General features: G+C 38.9%; 1 protein-coding gene across 5 annotated transcripts in view; it reads right to left on the minus strand.

Annotated features, from left to right (window-relative positions):
- Positions 1-20,066, minus strand: part of LOC138702117 (sodium-independent sulfate anion transporter) — a 122,223-nt gene that overhangs the window by 16,069 nt on the left and 86,088 nt on the right. The gene's annotated exons all lie outside the window — the stretch shown is intronic.

Below are 20,066 nucleotides of genomic sequence, written 5' to 3' on the forward strand. Positions count from 1 at the left end.
ACGACATTTTCGTGGGGTGGGGAAGGGGAAGGTCAAAATTGCATAAATTCTTACTTAACAGATGAATTGCTGATTAATATTTCTTACTTATAATGAAACTAACATCTGTCCATTCTTATTATTATTATTATTATTATTATTATTATTATTATTATTATTATTATTATCATTAATTTCTCTAAATAGATTTACAAAACCTCTAATGGCAATTACATTAATATTCTCATTATAGAAATAGAAATACATATATTCTCCCTGCAACATAGTCCTAATAAGGTTATATTAAATTAATTTTCATCATTTTACTAGCTATCTCAAATATTAAATTAATTATAATTCATTGAATTAAATTAGCTCATAAATTAAGTTACTACTTTACCTTATAGATTTATCTAAATTTAAATAAATGTGTAGTGAAGAATATTGCTGGAGAACCTTTTAAGTGTAGTGTAAATATTTGTAATTTAAATTTATGTATTGTATTGATTAAGGCTGGTTGAGTGGAAGAGAAGGCCTTATGGCCTTAACTCTGCCAGCGAAAATAAAACATTATTATTATTATTATTATTATTATTATTATTATTATTATTATTAAGGTAGAGTAAGGTTGATGCTTCGCTGAGATCTGACATCACTGCGGCAATGCCGCAGGAATGCCCGCCACTGCTCTTTAACATCAATCGCTCTCGTCTAGGTTTGAACCCACGAACCCCGAACAGCATGGCAACCGCTAGACCACACAGAACGAGTCTAAATACACCAGAAGATCCAATTCATGAAAACAAATGACAACGACCTCTTGGAAATGGATAAATAATTAACCAGACGACGACAAAGACGCGAACAAGAATAATTCACGGTCCGACATTGTAACACGCAATGTTCCTGGAGACAAAAAAGAGTGAAATGAAGAATGCGCATTGTTGTACAGCCATACTTATTGTGTTACGTCACAACAAGCTAGTTGGTTGAACTCGAGGGAACAGCTGTTAGTTACCTCTGCCAACACATCGGGTAATATCAGTATTCAGCGCTTATGGGATGGAATTTTAAATATGAATTCGCTATTACCGTGGGCGTTCTGTTTATCACACGAAACTCCCCATTACATGTAATAGTACATTGTGAGATACCAATTGTTTTCGCGAAGTTATGGCAATCATCTTTAAACATAAAATAACATCGATTACTTCTTTTCAAAAATGAAGTTTCCACGATGGCTTATCTTGATTTTCTTCCTTCCTCGTAAAAGAAAAAAAAAACATTTTAGGTTGCCTCTGGTTATTGAAAGTTAAATGGATTACGGGATATCGCGGGGTGAATTACTTCACCCTCCAGAAGAACTTACTGTCAGTTGAATAATTTCAAGGGAAAAATTGTTCCGGGTATCGATCCCGGGACCTCTGGTTGAACGTGCCAGCGCTCTGCCAACTGAGCTACCCGGGAACTCCACCCAACACCGTCTCAACTTTTCTCTTTATATCCACACCACTCGCGTGGGCTGACGAAACGCCAGAGACCCACATCGAGTGCACACAAACTCTGTGTGACTTGAAATTGTGGTTTTCTGTTAACGTACACAGTGACGTATACATTATGCAAATCTAATATTTCAGGTAAAGCTTCCTGTAAAGCAGATTTGAATAATTTCAAGGAAAAAATTGTTCCGGGGCCGGGTATCGATCCCGGGACCTCTGGTTGAACGTACCAGCGCTCTGCCAAGGGATCGATACCAAGCCCCGGAACAATTTTTCTCTTGAAGTTATTCAAATCTGCTTTACAGGAAGCTTTACCTGAAAGATTAGATTTGCATAATTACTGTCAGTTGTACATTGTTACTGTATTTAGAATACTCCGGTGGACTATTGAGTAGGTGCATAATCGTGTGATAAACTTCAGTGGTCTGGGTGCGGATAGGATCCTGTCTAAAGTTCCTCTGATTGTCAGCCATATTTTTGTATAAAATTGTTACTTTTCAAATACACTAAAGGCTGTGTGATGTATCTTGTCTCTCTATGAAAAGAGAGAGAAAGGAGAGACGTCTTACTTCGTCTGTGTTGTTATGGCGATGGAGGGACTGGAGCGATGCCGGCCATCTATCCAGTGGCGGAAGGGACTAGTTGATACATTCTGTAGCGCAAAATAAAATTACAAAACAACTCTCTTCGTACTGTGTAGTTCCGTCACTGAGCTTGTCTTCCAAGAAACTGAGTTCCGGCAGCCTGTACAATAACAAGGTTTTGAAAGAAATCCTGAAAATTTACAACCCTCTTATAATCTCCACCCTCATTTGAAGGGACTTGGTTTTATTGCTACTGAGACAAGATAAACCTTACCAGGTATAGTACTTTTTTAATTGGTTATTTAACAATGCTGTATTAACTACTAGGCTATTTAGCGTCGATTTTTTTTTATTTTAGTAGATTATTTTACGACGCTTTATCAACATCTCAGGTTATTTAGCGTCTGAATGAGATGAAGGTGATAATGCCGGTGAAATGAGTCCGGGGTCCAGCACCGAAAGTTACCCAGCATTTGCTCATAGTGGATTGAGGGAAAACCCCGGAAAAAGCTCAACCAGATAACTTTCCCCGACCGGGAATCGAACCCGGGCTACCTGGTCTCGCGGCTAGACGCGCTAACCGTTACTCCACAGGTGTGGACTTTAGCGTCGATGGTTTTGATGACAGCGAGATGGTATTTGGCGAGATGAGGCCGAGGATTCGCCATAGATCACCTGACAGTCCCCTTACGGTTGGGGACAACCTCGGAAAAAAACCTAACCAGTAATTAGCCCAAGCGGGGACCGAACGCAAGTCCGGACCGGCAGGCAAGCTCCTTAGCGGGTATACGTGCAAGTATTTTGATATTTGTTTTAAAAAAATGCAAGTGAAGTAACGCCCTATTTAATTTTTCCTTTGCCCTTATAGTTTTTTCCATAAATGTGTCACATATTTTACGGTATGATGTTTTATGAATGGTAGTATTATGAAACGCTTGTCAGTTTAGACTATACGCACGTCTTTCTATATCAGTATTATACTCCAGCATAAACAATTAATTCCCGGTCGGGACAAGTTACCTGGTTGAGGTTTTTTCCGAGGTTTTCCCTCAACCCAATATGAGCAAATGCTGGGTAACTTTCGGTGCTGGACCCCGGACTCATTTCACCTTCATCTCATTCAGACGCTAAATAACCTAAGATGTTGATAAAGCGTCCTAAAATAAAAAAATAAACAGTTAAGGGTGAAATTCGAACGTATTACAGTACATAATAAATCATGAATGTAATCCCACGTGATAATGTAAAAAGGTGATTGTGTTTGGAAACACGATAACCTGTTACACCGCAAAGACCTTCATGGTGAGCCTGGACAGTAGACAACCCCCACAAGCTTAGACCTCCGCGTAACTAGTAAGGCGTTCGTAAAGAAAACTAATCGCCTGGAAGTATTAACTAACCTAAAAACATGGTATTTTTTCATGTCTAAAAAAATAACTTCAAAGATTGAGAAATTTGTTACATAATGTGGTTCAGTATGCTATCCCCGATTACCTCTAACAATATTTGCAAGTATACCCCTCCCACCCTGTTTATACAGGGTGTTTCCGGGCTAGCGTTACAAACTTTCAGAGATGATGGCGAAGGGCACATGTATCAATTTGAGATAAGGAACTCTGGGTCCGGAAAAGACTGAGTCGAAAGTTATAAGCGAAAATAGTTGTGTGGAAATGGAATAATTCTATTCCTCTGTACACCTTATTTATGTGTATGTATCTGTACATCTTACACATACTGTATTCATCTGACGTTGTTTACGTCGTCTACTTACAGTATTCCATTCAGTGCGCTGTCTGAGGGTTGGGGACAGGAAACTACACTAAAGCAATGCAGATAGCGTAATGTGTAACGGACATGGTCGGTCCTGATATGCACGTCTGTAGACAGCAGTGTATGTGTACAAGTTGCAGTGTCCAGTCGATCAGTGCTAGTGAAATGGAGGAGTACACGAGAGCGGAATAAGCAGACCTGATTTACGAATACGGATGAGCCAATGGGAACAGTAGACAAGCTCACAGATTGTATCGGGGCAAGTACCCACGTAGGAGACATCCGGCCCATACCATCTTTCCACGACTGTTCCAAAGGTTAAGGGAAGGAGGGCACGTGGTGCCAAATTACAATTCCATTTCCACACAACTATTTTTGCTTGTAACTTTTGACTCAGTCATTTCCGGACCTGGGTTCCTTATCTCAAATTGATACATGTGCCCTTCAGTATCATCCCTGAAAGTTTGTAACACCAGCCCGGAAACACCCTGTATGAAGGTATGAGAATGATATAGTCCTAAGCCACACAGACAAAATTTTACAGAAGAGCGTGTTGAAGGTTTAGAGTCCAATGCTATTAGGTGCGGTATCATAATTTCTTCGGCGTATACTTGCGTCATTCGTTGAGTAATTTTTACAATATTTTACTAGTACCCTATAAGAATAAAAGTGTGGCTTTCTAATGATGGATACTCGTAATGGACTATCTGCTTACAAGCAACTGTACGAGCTACTTACAGAATTTGACACCGTTTACTTCAACTGACGTAGCCTAAGTTAAAGACTGAAAATCTAAAATTGTATAAGTTACATGATTGCATCTAAAATGTAAAAGATAATAGTTTGGTTGAAATGTAGCTACAGTAATATGCAGCAGTAGAGTAGCCTTAGCAGGAAAATCATATTTTAATTAAAATTAATGCAATTCTGCTTTCGACCCACCACGTTCGCCTATATGTCGATTTTATTAAAAATAAGTCTTCATTAAACACAAATTTCATCTATTATGTATTTATTCTGGAGGCCTGGCTCGAGACCTCGTAGGGTGGGAGTGTTTCTGGAGCATGATGAAATGATGATATAATGAGGAGATACGATAGACCCCGAGGAAAACTCTTAGCGCCCCTTTCGTTCACCACAAATTCCTTCGTAACTTAGGAAGGGGATCGAACCCGGGTCGCCACAGTGAAGGCAGAGAGATTAAACACACCTCCCTCTACGGGCTCTGTCGATTTTATTAAATATTGCTACTTAAAAATTAGATCATTCCTTTGCTATAGATGAACTTAGTACCCACAAATGCAGAAACAGCCTAACTACTACACAATCTGTTTCGTAAGTAATTCGTTACATTATAGTATATTATGCAACGAGCCTATAATGGTAGTAATTAAGACGCGAGTATGTTTATGAAACGAGCGCAAGCGAGTTTCATAATTTTCATACGAGCGTCTTAATTACCATTATAGGCAAGTTTCATACGACTTTTTATGCTCGACCATATTTCTAACTTGAAATTATTCATAAGTATTCATGTTATTCTTATCCGACTGGGGAGCGGAACTGACCTTGTGCAATATCTCGTAAATTGTGAGATGTGCGCAGACGCGAAAGTATTGATTTTTTCCGAGAAACAAATGTCGACATTGACCTCGATATAATCTACAGAGTAAAATAAACATTAATCTTGATATAACCTTGAAATTGATTTAGACATCGAAAAACGAGATGACAAATTGAATTTATTTGAATATTATTTACAATTAACGCTAATTACTATAGTAACAGAACATAACCTTCTGCGACAGTATTGGATTTCCAGCCTGCGTAACGTTTTGTTAGTTGTCTTTCGATTGCATATCCGAGAATAATTGATACTTGCGGTTTTATATTGCTACAATGGTGTTTTCTGATTGGTGGAACACCTGAACTTTAATGAATAGGTGTACTTTAATGAGGTCCATTAAAGGGCTGCTACCAGGTGTATAATTACTACATTTCGGCATGGTCGAGCATAAAATATTAAATTAGATTAAATATATGGGGTTGTTTTAACAGAGAAAACTATATTTCGCCGCTCTTCGTGGTCCATTGGTTGCCATGCCAACGGATTTTAAGTGGCTGTAAAATCTTTACCATGGCTTCTCCCGGAGGAAAGTAAACTTGTGGGTCGTACATTTCCAGCAAGACAAGAAGCTCAGTTTTTGATATGGGGCTCATGAAAAATTTGTACACCACTTCTCTTCCACGGTACGTTTTGACGCTGGCTAACCTCTGACATTTCTACAACAGTGCTGTGATGGAAGAAACACAAAAGTGCAATGATTACAGTCCTTTATCCTGCTGTCAAACTTCTCGAAGGCGTCGAACATAAAATGTAGCGTCCTTATCCTGAAAACAGCTCCTAGACAGGAAGTGTGGTGTTGACGTTACAGAACCACGGCCTCCAAATGCTTCTTTCATCTTCGGGAAGACGTCGGAATCGCAAGAATTCTATCAGCAGAATGTGACGGACCCTCCAGTGTTCCCACTTCCACATGCCGGGAACCTCCTCACCTCCAGTGAAGAATGCCATCGAAAAAAGACAATCAGGTGTGATTCCGAAGAAAAACACTAACATAACCTGTGTTCAAGGGGAGAGGATCATTGTTGTGTGACTGCACTACAGAATGAAGTAAGGAAAACAAATTACAATTTATTACTAGAGAATAAATATGGGAAATGCGTGTTATTATTCGGTTGAGAAGCTTTTATCATCCAGTCTGCTGTCAAAAAATCTGAAAGTTAGAATTTATAAAACAGTTATATTACCGGTTGTTCTGTATGGTTGTGAAACTTGGACTCTCACTTTGAGAGAGGAACATAGGTTAAGGGTGTTTGAGAATAAGGTTCTTAGGAAAATATTTGGGGCTAAGAGGGATGAAGTTACAGGAGAATGGAGAAAGTTACACAACGCAGAGCTGCACGCATTGTATTCTTCACCTGACATAATTAGGAACATTAAATTCAGACGTTTGAGATGGGTAGGGCATGTAGCACGTATGGGCGAATCCACAAAAATACATATAGAGTGTTAGTTGGGAGACCAGAGGGAAAAAGGCCTTTGGGAAGGCCGAGACGTAGATGGGAGGATAATATTAAAATGGATTTGAGGGAGGTGGGATATGATGGTAGAGAATGGATTAATCTTGCTCAGGATAGGGACCAATGGCGGGCTTATGTGAGGGCGGCAATGAACCTCCGGGTTCCTTAAAAGCCATTTGTAAGTAAGTAAGAGGGTTTTGTAAACAGAGGTAACAGGATCACTGACAAGAAGGTCGGTGCTTCAGAATGGTGAGGTAGTGATCAAAGAGAAAGGAACATTGTAGGTTAAAATTGAGTTCATTAAATAGAGGGTTCTGTGTGAAAGGAGACATAACTGACAGGTAAAATGAAAGGCACGAGGGAATTTCTTCTAAGAACTCTAAAGCAGAGATTTAGACTCCGATACCCCGACTATAGAAATAGTGGAGGTCAGAGCAATGCTATCGCCTCTCAAGAGAGACTTTGTCTCCAATAGGCCGACTGCAGAGTGAAATCCACAGGGAACTAGGGACAAAAGTAAACAGGACTGAATATTGGGGAAGAGAGTCAGGAAGTTGGAAATGGTGTATCAGAGATGGACCGTGTCGACGCTTATAGTTTCGTGGACGTCCAGCTTTTTCTGCTTTGCTACCTTCACTTTTATTAATTACAATGAAGCAATAGAGAGCAAATTGTATTTTGTTTCTCTCTTGTGGCCTGGTGACGAACCGCCACAGACTATAAAATAGTCTCAAACCCATGAACTATCTGTACATTAATGGCAATCCTAGACAGCACAGCTATAATTTCCATACAATACATTACCTTATTTTAAGATCACTTCGTAAATGATTGTTTTAATTGCGTGTTAAACATGCCAGATATTTAATATGATGTATACATTATGGATCTCTGAAGACCATCATTATATAGTGTTGCAATGACCGTGGCATATTTATTTGTCCGTAGTCAATATCATGTCCTGTTTCGTCGCCAAGTGGAGATCTGGAATTGTGTTGACCTATTTCATAGAGTTATACGTTTACTATAAGACTGAACAAATTCGGACACCCTCACCCCAACAATTTACATCTGTTTTTTTTTTATTTCATTCGTACATTTTGAAGTTTTCCCTGATATTCTTTCTCCTTCATTGCTGCTTGTGGTTATATACTACTCTGACGTTTCTCAGAGGGGAATGTTACCAAGGTACAACACAGGAAGGTGAGTCTTGTCTGGACACTTGAACAAAATTGGAATTACTTTTTCACCAGTTTGTCCACTGTGCAGTCTTCCAGAAGATATGGATCACCAGTGTCATTTGTGCAAGGAATCAGATGAGCTGCACTATTGTTTAACTAACCAACCAAAGGAAGAAAAGCAAGCTAAGCAGTATTGAATGCAGAAGACATTATACCGTAAATGTAATAAGTACTCACTTCATGCCGAAAAATGAAATCCATATGTCGTTCCTTTCTGCTGCAGAATTCATCTATCAGTCCCGAGTTGAATCCCTCTAAGTTGGCAACCACACTCTTTTCAGTCGACATCAATGTAACTTAATATATTAAGATATGCAACACGTCTATGAACATCTTTGTATACAGTCAGTTGTAGTAGCCGTTATATCTGAAATGTTGTGTACGAGGCGTGTTCTTAAAGTAAGTTCCAAAAGAGTGTAGAAAGTAAACGGGAAAATATTGTGAATTTTATTAGTAACAACAATGTAATTTATTCGTCACAACAATAATTCCTTTCTACAATTCACCTTAAACGCTCTCGTCAACAATTGGATCTTCACTCAACACCGTATTCGTTATAGCACTCCACCGACGACAATGACAATTTACTTGGACTATTACGCACAACAATGAACTGTTAATCTTAACTAATATTTACAAAGCACTATTTACAAATCAGAACTACCAGTTCTCAGTTCACAGTTCTTCTATCTCAGTCACTCGAGTTCACGGTATCTCGAACCACAGACCTTCAGAGACAGTTCACTGTACTCGAACTCGGGTCCCTCCAACTGCGGTCCACTGCACTCGAACTCAGGTCCCTCCAACTGCGGTCCACTGCACTCGAACTCAGGCCTTCGGATGCTGACGCAGATGCGGACGCACACTCGAGTCGAACTCCGGCTGGCTTGCTTGCTCTGACTTTCTCACTGACTGAATAACTGAAAACTCTGAAAACTGCTGTCGTTCCTTCGCGACCGTAATTTATAACCACAGCGACGTAGCCTCGAAAATTCGAATTCGCGAGTCTTCCATTTCGACGGATTTCTCGGCCTCTCTAGGCAAGCAGAAGATGCGCGCGCAAACTCTCTCCACTCTCTCGCCGCGTTGGCCCTTTCCCCTCTCAGCCGCGCGCCATTCCAAAGTGCTCCGCGCGATTTTCTCTCTTGCGGGACGCTGGTCGTGAGTTCGAATCTCACGTCGCTGTCACAATATTTACAAACCATTTTTGTAGCATTGTATTCCCCACACTTCAATTACTCCTCACCATAATCTCCACCATTACTGAGGCATTTATCGAGTCGTGGCACAAGTCTTTCTATCCCCTCATTGTAGAATTCACCCGCCTGCGAGCCACTCCGCAACATTTGTGGAAAATTCAAGGAAAGCGAAGAAATTGTGAACCTCCTGTCCTCATGAATTTTTTCATCGACAGCACGCACCAAATCGTAATTGATCAAAGATGGCCGACCGGTATGCTGCTCGTCATGCACAGAGATGTGGCCCTCGTTGAATTTTCTAGCCCATCTCCTGACCATTCCATCACTAATGGCATCATCACCATACACCTCACAAAGTTGATGATGAATGTCAGCTGGTTTGATGTTTCTCGCATTCAAAAAACGGATAACAGAGCGCATCTCACAGTCGGCGGGGTGCTCGATCACTTTAATCATTTCAACTGATCACAACTAACCACACACACGGACTGAAGCTCTGAAACTGCATGCACAGCTTGCCTGAGGACTGGAGAAGAAACCACGCATGCGCAAAATAACGATTGCAGCGATGCGACAGCTATAATTGAAAATGGAACTTACTTTAAGAACACGCCTCGTATAATGATGTGGCATTGAATAATGGATCAAATGCTCCCAAATTCAGCCACTCAACAACAACAACAACATGATTTGCTTTAATAATAATAAATGAGAACTGCGCACAAACTGTGCAAAGAGTAAATATAAATATAATCTTAGTTGTCCTTGCTATAAGCAGCGATAGATCTGCAGCGTTTCTTGCACTTCAGTATACGGTACTTTCCACATTTTTTGGGCACAAAACACATATGCATGTATCATCCGGATCGTGGAATGTCTTATTGGAGCACTGCTTGTGGTGGAAGCCATGGACTGCCAATCTTGTAGTCACTTGTCGCATTTCGTAGTTCGTCTGAGTCCAGCTTCTGTCTTGCATCGCACAGGTTGCATAGAATTCCGGTGGTATGTCCCTTTTCTTCTCACGTAGGTTCTGTAAGCTTCACTAGATGGCAGCAGTAGTGTAGTCTATGAGGAAGGTCTCCCTGGTGAGCTCGTACACCAGCCTCGATCCTCCTACCGCCCTCTTGAGGTATCTGGCTTTTACTCTTTCTATCTCTTCCAGCTGCTGATATGTGAGATGTTCCCACACCAGATCAATTCCATACGTAAGAACAGGCAATATCTTCAGCCTGAATAGGTCCATAGCGGTGTCCACTGATGTTCCTGATCTCGTTCATGGCCCTGATTGCAGCCACCGTTCTTGTTCTAATGTGGATTCTGAAACTCTTCCCTGGTGTCTGTATTGTTGTTGTTGTTGTTGTTTTCTAATGCCAGGCGTTTGACAATAAAGTCATTTGACCTCTTGCACTCCAATATTTTTCAAAGATATTATCATGGCCAGCCACTGAAGCACAGATTTTGAGGTGTTCCGAATCCATTTCTTGGTTTGAGTTGCACAATGGGCAGTTAGGGGACTGATATATTCCAATTCTATGCAGGTGTTTGGCCAAACAGTCATGGCCTGTTGCCAATCTAAATGCAGCTACAGACGATTTTCGTGGTAAATCGGGAATTAACTGTGGATTATGATGCAGAGAGTTCCATTTTTTCCCTTGCGATTGTGTTATCAAATTTTGTTTGTTGAAGTCTAAGTATGTAGATTTACTAAATCTTTTCACAGAGTAATACGTAGATTTAGTAACAGGTCTGTAAGTAGCAGTGCTGCCCTTCTTTGCTAAAGCATCCGCATTCTCGTTTCCCAGGATTCCACAGTGGGATGGTATCCATTGGAATACAATTCTTTTATTGAGTGATATTAATTGAGAGAGCATTTTATTTATTTCTGCTGTTTGAGATGAAGGTGTGTGTTTAGAGACTATTGATAGAATAGCTGCTTGGAGTCTGACAATATAACTGCATTTTTACATTTTTTGATGTGACAGAGAAGATTCCTGAGACTTTCACTTATTGCAATGATTTCTCCATCAAAACTTGTTGTTCCATACCCAAGAGATCTATGAAGTAATTGAAGTTGTTTACTCTCTTGAGGAATTTCTCGTTGCATTTTATTTTTTCTGCTCCTGCCTCCTTTCCTAAATACTACCATTTCTGTCTTCTCGTTGTTTATCTTTATGTCGTTTTTCTCTGCCCAGTCGCAGAGTGTGTCTATCGCTGCCTATGTCTGTTCTCTGTTGTTTTTTTTTACGATTTGCTTTAAGTGGGTATGTCATGAACTCCTCATTGTGCGTGACCTCCTAGAATCACATAATGTGTCCATTACAAGATGTCTTGGTCTGCTGTAGTACATAAAGGCACAAGGTCATATATCCTCCATAAGAACAATGTTTTTCTCTATTTTTCTGTCCTTTTGGCTGAAGAAATGGTTTTGAGCCATTCTGAAGTCCTGTAATGTTGGTGTATTACAAGCTGCTTGACTTGGTACGTACTTCAAGAAATTTGAACAAAACAAGAAAGAAAAAATTTTAAATTGATCTTCTTTGTAAATTCAACTTCGCACGTAAAAGTCTGTACTTAACATTAGCTTTCATAAAATAAATAATGAACACATACATACAATAGCTAACTGCCAAGGTCGAACTGAACGAGGCAAAAGGGAGACATGGTGCCTAGAAAGGATTTGGAGCTGTGGAAAGAATTTATGTGAGCTCCAAACTGGTTGGCCACTTCTCTCACTCTACCTTTCGCTGTTCTATCGAAGGAATTTAAAGAAATTTTGAAGGCAAAGCAGAAAATGGACGTAATACAAGTGGTACGATATAAAGGGAGAGCTGTAGCACAGCAGGGCAGGGTTGCCTGGTGAGAGGCAGATGCCACTATCCTCACTAGACAAGGCAACAGAGGTTCGATAAAGGAAATTAGGATCTCTATGTGATCAACAAGGAACAAAGCACATGAAATACACATTTTTCCATTGTAAATAAAAAGTCTTTCTCAAAATTTTATTTTGTAGGAAGATCAATATAAGATATTAAATTAAAACAACACATTTTCAAACAATATAAATCTTACATAAAACAAAAACAATTATAAAAATTATCAACCATTAACCCTCTTAAACTCGTGCATTGCAACAATTTGTATTTTAAAAGTACTATCGAATATACTTTTGGTATAAATTATACATTTCATTTCATTCAACATAGGCAGTGGGAGAAAACTATTTACCTGCTCAGATTTTCCTCGTAACTGCAATTAATTAAAAAAGGCGTCACAAAGATTGATTAACTTTTGTTTAACTAGTTCTTAATTCCACTTCTTGTTTTTGTAGTTCTGTCAGTTAACTCTGAAGTAAACTGAATATGTTATTTTTTAAATTTGTTTAAGCTTTTTAACAATTTTAAAAACATGAACATCATCTTTAGGTTTTGTGTACAGAAATTAAATGCACAAAGGTGCTATTTCACATTACTTCCAAATAATTATTTTAATAAAGATATACTGAAATTAATTTACGTAATAACTACAATTTAGAAACTTTGATCATGTGCAGCATGTTTAGAGACGGAAGGGAAATGTGTATCTGCTTACAAGAGACTAAAATGCTCCGCAAATGTATCTTTCCTTTCGTGTCTATCTCCTTAGCCAGCAAGGATCTGCAGTCCTTTCACCAACTCATCTCTCAGAAGTCAAACTAAATACTAGTAAGATAGCTGTCTAGTTAAACATTATTAAAGAGCCATTACTGTTGCTTAATAATAAACATTTTAAGTTACAAAATGATACAGTAATATAATATTTAGATATTAAGAGGGCTAACAGTTGTTTCAGAATACAATTACAGATTCTTAATCCTTGGTTGAAGATTGACTCATTTCATGATACAATCTTGCAAATAAATACTTCATAACTCGATGCATCTGTCATATTTTTACTGAGAGGCTTTCATTTTCACACACAGGGAAGACCTTGTGAATTTAATACTCCACACTTGTAACTTAACAAAGAATGCAATTCTTAAAGGTTTTCCATCATGTAGATCAATAGTTCCCAGTATTTAGCATAATGAAGTAAACATTAAATCAAATAAATTGAGCTTTTATAACAATATGAGATGAAACAAATTTTTAAAAGCATAATATAATACTGATGTCAAAGTCAATTATTCTTAATTGATTAGCTAGCGGACTTACTCGTGTTAATTATGTAAGATTTGTGTGGCTTACAGCTGTTTCAGTGCTTCACGCACCATCCTCAGAGCCTACTAGATCTCGGCGTCATCTCGAACTTCTCTGCCTGTTATGTCGAGATGACGCCGAGATCTAGTAGGCTCTGAGGATGGTGCGTGAAGCACTGAAACAGCTGTAAGCCGCACAAATCTTACATAATTAACACGAGTAAGTCTGCTAGCTAATCAATTAATTATATTCAAGTGTTAAAAGTAGTGTACGAAAGATTCAAAGTCAATTATTCTGTCACTTTTACATAAATTTAAGAGAATTGTAAACATATAAATAAAAAATTATTTTACATACCAATGTACATTTTTGTACTCCAGCATTATAAATATTCTTTATCGTTAGTGAAAATCGTGCATAATATGCCACATTATTGTACCAGAGCCGCAAATTAAATTTTATAAAGTAATGGCAGTACCATCTCTGCTATTTGGATCAGAAACCTGGACGATGACTGCAGCTGACAGCAAAAAATTACAAGCCGCTGAAATGAAGTTTCTAAGGTTAGTCAAGGGGTGTACTATATCGGATAAAATTAGAAATGATAAAATAAGAGAAGAATTGATGATCTTTTCCCTAGAAGAAAAAATTAAGAATTATAGAAATCAGTGGGCAGAACATGTCAATAGAATGACACCAGAAAGAATCCCAAGAAGAATGATGAATTATAGACCTAGAGGGAGAAGACATCCGGGAAGACCTAGGAAGCGTTGGATGGATACACTATGAAGCCGGAACAGGCATATGCCTATCCCTTGAATTGAAGAAGAAGAAGAAGAAGCCGTAAAATATTACCACGCCAACTAAAACGTCATGATTTGTATTATGACGGCATAACTTGTGCCATAAAGTTAACATTATGAAACGATTTGCCATGCTACAATATTGTGACAGCGACGTGAGATTCGAACTCACGACCAGCGTCCCGCAAGAGAGAAGATCGCGCGGAGCACTTTGGGATGGCGCGCGGCGGAGAGGGGAAAGGGCCAACGCGGCGAGAGAGTGGAGAGAGAGTGCGCGCGCATCTGGTGCTGGTAGAGAGGAGAGGGCTCTGGCTTTTTCTGGAGTGCCATCTCTAGAGACGCGTGGAACTTTCGAGGCTACGTCGCTGTGGTTATAAATTACGGTCGCGAAGGAACGACAGCAGTTTTCAGTTGATTAGTCAGCCAGTCAGTGAGAAAGCCAGAGCAAGCAAGCCAGTCTTGTGTACCGGAGTTCGACTCGAGTGTGCGTCCGCATCTGCGTCAGCATCCGAAGGCCTGAGTTCGAGTGCAGTGGACCGCAGTTGGAGGGAGCTGAGTTCGAGTACAGTGAACTGTCTCTGGAGGTCTGTGGTTCGAGATACTGTGAACTCGAGTGACTGAGCTAGAAGAACTGTGAACTGAGAACTGATAATTCTGATTTGTAAATAGTGCTTTGTAAATATTAGTTAAGATTAACAGTTCATTGCTGTTCGTACTAGTCCAAGTAAATTGTCATTGTCGTCGGTGGAGTGCTATAACGAATACTGTGTTAAGTGAAAATCCAATTGTTGATGAGAGCGTTTAAGGCGAATTGTAGAAAGGAATTATTGTTGTGGCGAATAAATTACATTGTTGTTACTAATAAAATTTACAATATTTAAAACATGATTGTAGTCATAGCAACCTCTTTCTTCATAGACCATGATATCAAGCTACCCATCGTTACAAATCTGATGTTAATAATTGTTTTATAATGCTGTCATACAAAAAATAACGTATGGAACACGTTTATGATGTTATACAGTCATTGTACTCACTTTGTTTGTTCCCTAAAAATTGACTCCTGCCATAACACACAACATTACAAACTTGTTTCATAATATACTGTTTTCTACATTACGTGTAATAAATAGCAGTTTGCTCTCAATTGCATATTACAATAAAACTTTATATGCAATTAACATGGAACGTTATTTTAAATTTATTTCCATTTCAATTGAGATGACAATGTCAGGAGCTAATTAAAGTACAATGCAATTAAGATTCCATGGATTACGGGAACTATCCATCCACATGACAACAACTAGTTGAACTCATATTACCGTCCTCTCATTTCAAAGTACTCAATACATTAAGACAACATCAGTTGGGCAAATCGTAAAACAGCAAATGCTAAGCTCCGCCCACGACCCCTTTCCACTTTTCCCCTACAAGCTCACCACACACTCTAGCGGGAAAGAGTGGAAATAGGGGTTTAGGGTGGGATGACATTTAGTGGAGGAAAGTGGAACAAAAAGAGTGAATGCGGCATCTACGAAGCAAAAGCGGAACTTCGTCCTGTTTCCCTCTCCAGCCTCTCCTTCTCTATTCCTTGCTTCATATCTCTATCTTTTTTTTTTCTTATGACTTAGCAGAGGGTAGTATTCGATCCAGTGATCTTCCTAACAAAACGCATGCACGCTTTAGACCTCTCGGCTACCAAGACGAATTGGTGGTAAAAGGGAAAATGAATCTATTTATGTTCAAGGTAACTGCCATAACGTATTGCAGAAATGCAATGTGTGTCATTGGATATGTCTTAGTACGTGTGTGGTTGTTGTCTAATGCACATCAATTTGGTTGTATTGTATTGTGTTGTAAAATATGAAATACATGCGAGGCGGTAGGCAGTGATCCACTGAAGCGGGGCAGATAGTATAGAGAGAGAGAGAGAGAGAGAGAGCAGGCGAGTGAGGTGCCAAGCGGCGAGGGTGGGGATAACTTCCCCTACTGGCGTTCGCTGTTTTACGATTTATCCCATCAGTTAAAATACACACATTCATAAAATGGACATTAAGAGATTCGTACACAACACATCAACATTCGCACAGCTGTTGCTCTGTTCTAATCTGTTTACAGAATTCAAAGCTGACACACATCGACTGTCAGGCATCAGGCATTGGACACACATACACCTAACATAATTATAATATATTGTTTGGTTTTCGTATACACGCAGTACAGTGAGTTACATGAGATTCACGTGGAGACAGAAACACAAATTCGACGTTAAAACAATCACGCCATTTTTATAAATATAGCCAACACATAATATACCGACCGGTATTGCTTTCAAACCAAATTAATGACGATTACGAGAAAAAATTCGCTAAGAAAAATTAATTAGTAGTAGCAATCAGATTGACTAAATAGATTATGATTGATGGATATGGAGAGAAGCAAGAGGCCTGTAGAGTCAAACAGACAGGAGAGGAAGAAGAACAATGACAAAAAGAGGAAGGTATGGACTTTTATGCATTTGGCTCAACGGTTCCAAAACTAGTCTGTGTGTACAGCCTCACTTCCTTCATGAGACATTACAACTGAATGAGAATTAATACTCTGATAAATTAATTCTTAATTCTTATTTATCACAATACTCTATGAACGTATAAAATTCGTACTTAATAAAAATGGTCAATTCAGAGATAATAATTCACATAAGAATTAATTCTTACAGTGGAATAAGATCTCTTTTTCGCTCCATTTTTGTAGCAGTTGGAGTTTGTGTTAGTTTTGCAAAACAATTCTAACATGAACAAAATCCGTGCAACACTTCAGAAGACGTATTGTACACAGAGACAGACATACGATGCAATACGAGAAAAACTACTTCATCGATATCAGGGTGTTAAAAATGTATTTTTCCGTGAAAAATCTTTAAGTATATCTATTGTGCGGAATCAAAATATTTATTTTATAGTCGCGACGCTGTTATTCCCGGCGTGACTCCTCCTCTTTGCTTACGTCTTACGAAGTGAAGGCTCTATAAAGTCTAGGTAGGTAGTATCGTTCGCCATTTTTGTTCTTTCGTTGCCGAGCTACCATACGAGGAATCTATTTGCCACACCGTTAAAAATTATCATGTCAAATGCACTGTAATTCAGCAAATAACTGAGCGGCAAATAACGTCTTCGTGTGCTTTCTGCGAACGCCAACGAAAGAGCCAAAATGGCGGGCGATTATATTAAGTATTTATCGAGCCTTAAGAAATGAACAACGTCTTCCTCAGCAAATCACAAGACACACACGTTTAAATGTAGCCGACCTGCAACGCGATTGGCTGCCAGAAATTAGAGCGACAGGACTATAGAATTTGTGTGAACGAATAACATGATTCCTAAACAATGGCTAAAGCTAAAACAGTCACAAATTTTCATTCGTACTGGAAGTCATGAAGAATGATACCATTTGTCAGAGAAACACACAAAATACTACTAGGCTACTTCATCTTTCATACTGTGAGAAAGTAACAGATGATCAATGATTGCTACATTGAACAAGCAATAACAAAAGTATCAAAACCTATTAGTGTGGCTATACTTGTTGTACAGGAAAAGTAGATTTTAGTAGACTGTGTACTGACTAGAACAAACCAGCTCAGATAACAAAATAACACCTACTTTAAAATGAAGTCTGTATTCTGCTATGCGTTTATCTAAGCAAAGCTGTGAAATAATACAGTAAAACTTCTCTTATACATTTCGCACTTATGCATTTTTCACACTTCTTCATTACTTTCTGAGGTTCCAGCAAAAGTCCTGTACTTTCCTTGTTGATTTATTTCGGATATACGTTTTACGTTTCTTTGTTTCTTTACACTTATACAATTGTATTTTAAACCCTGAGAGATACAAAACGTTATACGTATAGTTATTTAGTCAACTGTCCAAAGACAGGTTTGAAACTCACAGATGACACCAACAAAGCACCACTTATGAGGCAACTGGGCCAGGAGATAATGGGGTAGGGTGGCCAGTTCCTTTTGCCCTTCATTGCATACATTGCCGACGAGCTACGTATTACACTAGTCAGACTTCAGATGCATACAAACAATTGTTCTTCCTCTGACACATATCGTCAAGTGAGATGTACTGCCTGGTAATAGCCAGAACCTCAGTCAGAGGTTGTTCGTATAGTATACAATCAAAATCAATTTTACTCGAAATTAGGTTTGCCATGAAAATGTAAGAACGCACATTTCATTTTCAATGCTTGCCTCCAACGATCTTGTGCCTTTAATAATGCGGTCACTGCTTTAGGAACAGTGAAATGCTTCGTAACACAGCGTGATGTAACTGAACAAATTATGAACAGTTATGGCAATTTGAGGGCGTGGTATATTCCTCAGGAGCAAGCAGTCCAAAAAAACTTTTCTTTTTTTTTTTAATAACCACATATTAAATGAAGATCACACGGGAAAAACAAGGTAAGCCAATTTCGTAAAATTTTCTGGATTGTATTGGATTGGTGCATAAGTTCGTAGCATTTCATTCACCTGCTGTCCATATTTCCATGGCAACCAAGTGTTTATTTTCGCTACGAACTTCTGCACCAATCAGTGGCGGCTCCTGCGTATTTCTTAAGAGGAGGAAAGAAGTTAAAAGCACGAAATGACACCTTCTTGAATGAAACATGCTGCAAATTAGCCTACATGCACATATGTAAGACAACCTCGCAGCATTTTGCGAACACACTACAGCATCACACGCGTTGGGAGAGATCATAGCTACTAACACGTAATCAGAACTGTTTTACGGAAATGGGAATGGGAAATAATCTGTGGAAAGCGAGAACACTGCACCCACCCACGAGGTCTGTGTTGCCACATGTACATTTTACAACTTCAGTACCACATTCTTTTAAAGAATATCAGTTCTTGTAAAGTCATACTACCATTATTGTTCAAAGCTGCCGGTGGCCAATTAATTTTTATGTTAAAAATAATGCCGTTTGGAGTACTTTCAATTTGAAATATATTTGTACAAAACTGACAACTTGGCTGTTGCCCTGTCTAGTAGACAATGAATTGAAGTGAATTTCAGGGACCAAAAGATCTGCGATACTAACGTAGAACTAACTAATTCCTCTTTGTTTTATATAAACCCAAATTTAACTTTCAAATATCATTGAAAGTTTCAAACCATGAATAGTAGCTTATATAAAGTTCAATGAATAATATTTTTGATTTATAATTTAAAAAAAGTTTATATGGTGTCTTTCATTCATAGCTTTGCGTTCAAACTGTTTTTATTGTGTCTCCTCCTAGATGTGTTATAGCCTGGTTGAATGTACCATCGTTAGATGGCAGCGGTAGCGAGCTTGCTGCACGACCAGTCGGTTTCTATTTCCCGACCATTCGCTGATTCAGAGGAGGATCTCCTCCCTCTCCGTTCATTTACTCGCTTTGAAACTCTGCTTCTTTCTCTGGCTGCTAGTGTGCTGTTGTCTATGTGTGTTAACTGCAGTAGAGGAGGAATGGATTGACTTTCCTCCACACAAACAATCTCGCATCTTGCTCACAGTTTTCGAGCAGCAAGTGAGTGCACGTGGTTTAAAACTCGATCAACCGAGGTTAGAGCTGTGAACTTAAAAATTATCGAATCTTCCTTGAATTTCAAGGCACATATTTTATTTGGTATTTACTTTCAAAGGAAGAAAAATGTGAGGAGGACGTTCCTCCCTTCCCTCCC

The sequence above is a fragment of the Periplaneta americana genome, chromosome 6, assembly GCF_040183065.1.
Source record: "Periplaneta americana isolate PAMFEO1 chromosome 6, P.americana_PAMFEO1_priV1, whole genome shotgun sequence".
In the NCBI taxonomy this organism is placed as follows: Eukaryota; Metazoa; Arthropoda; class Insecta; order Blattodea; family Blattidae; genus Periplaneta; species Periplaneta americana.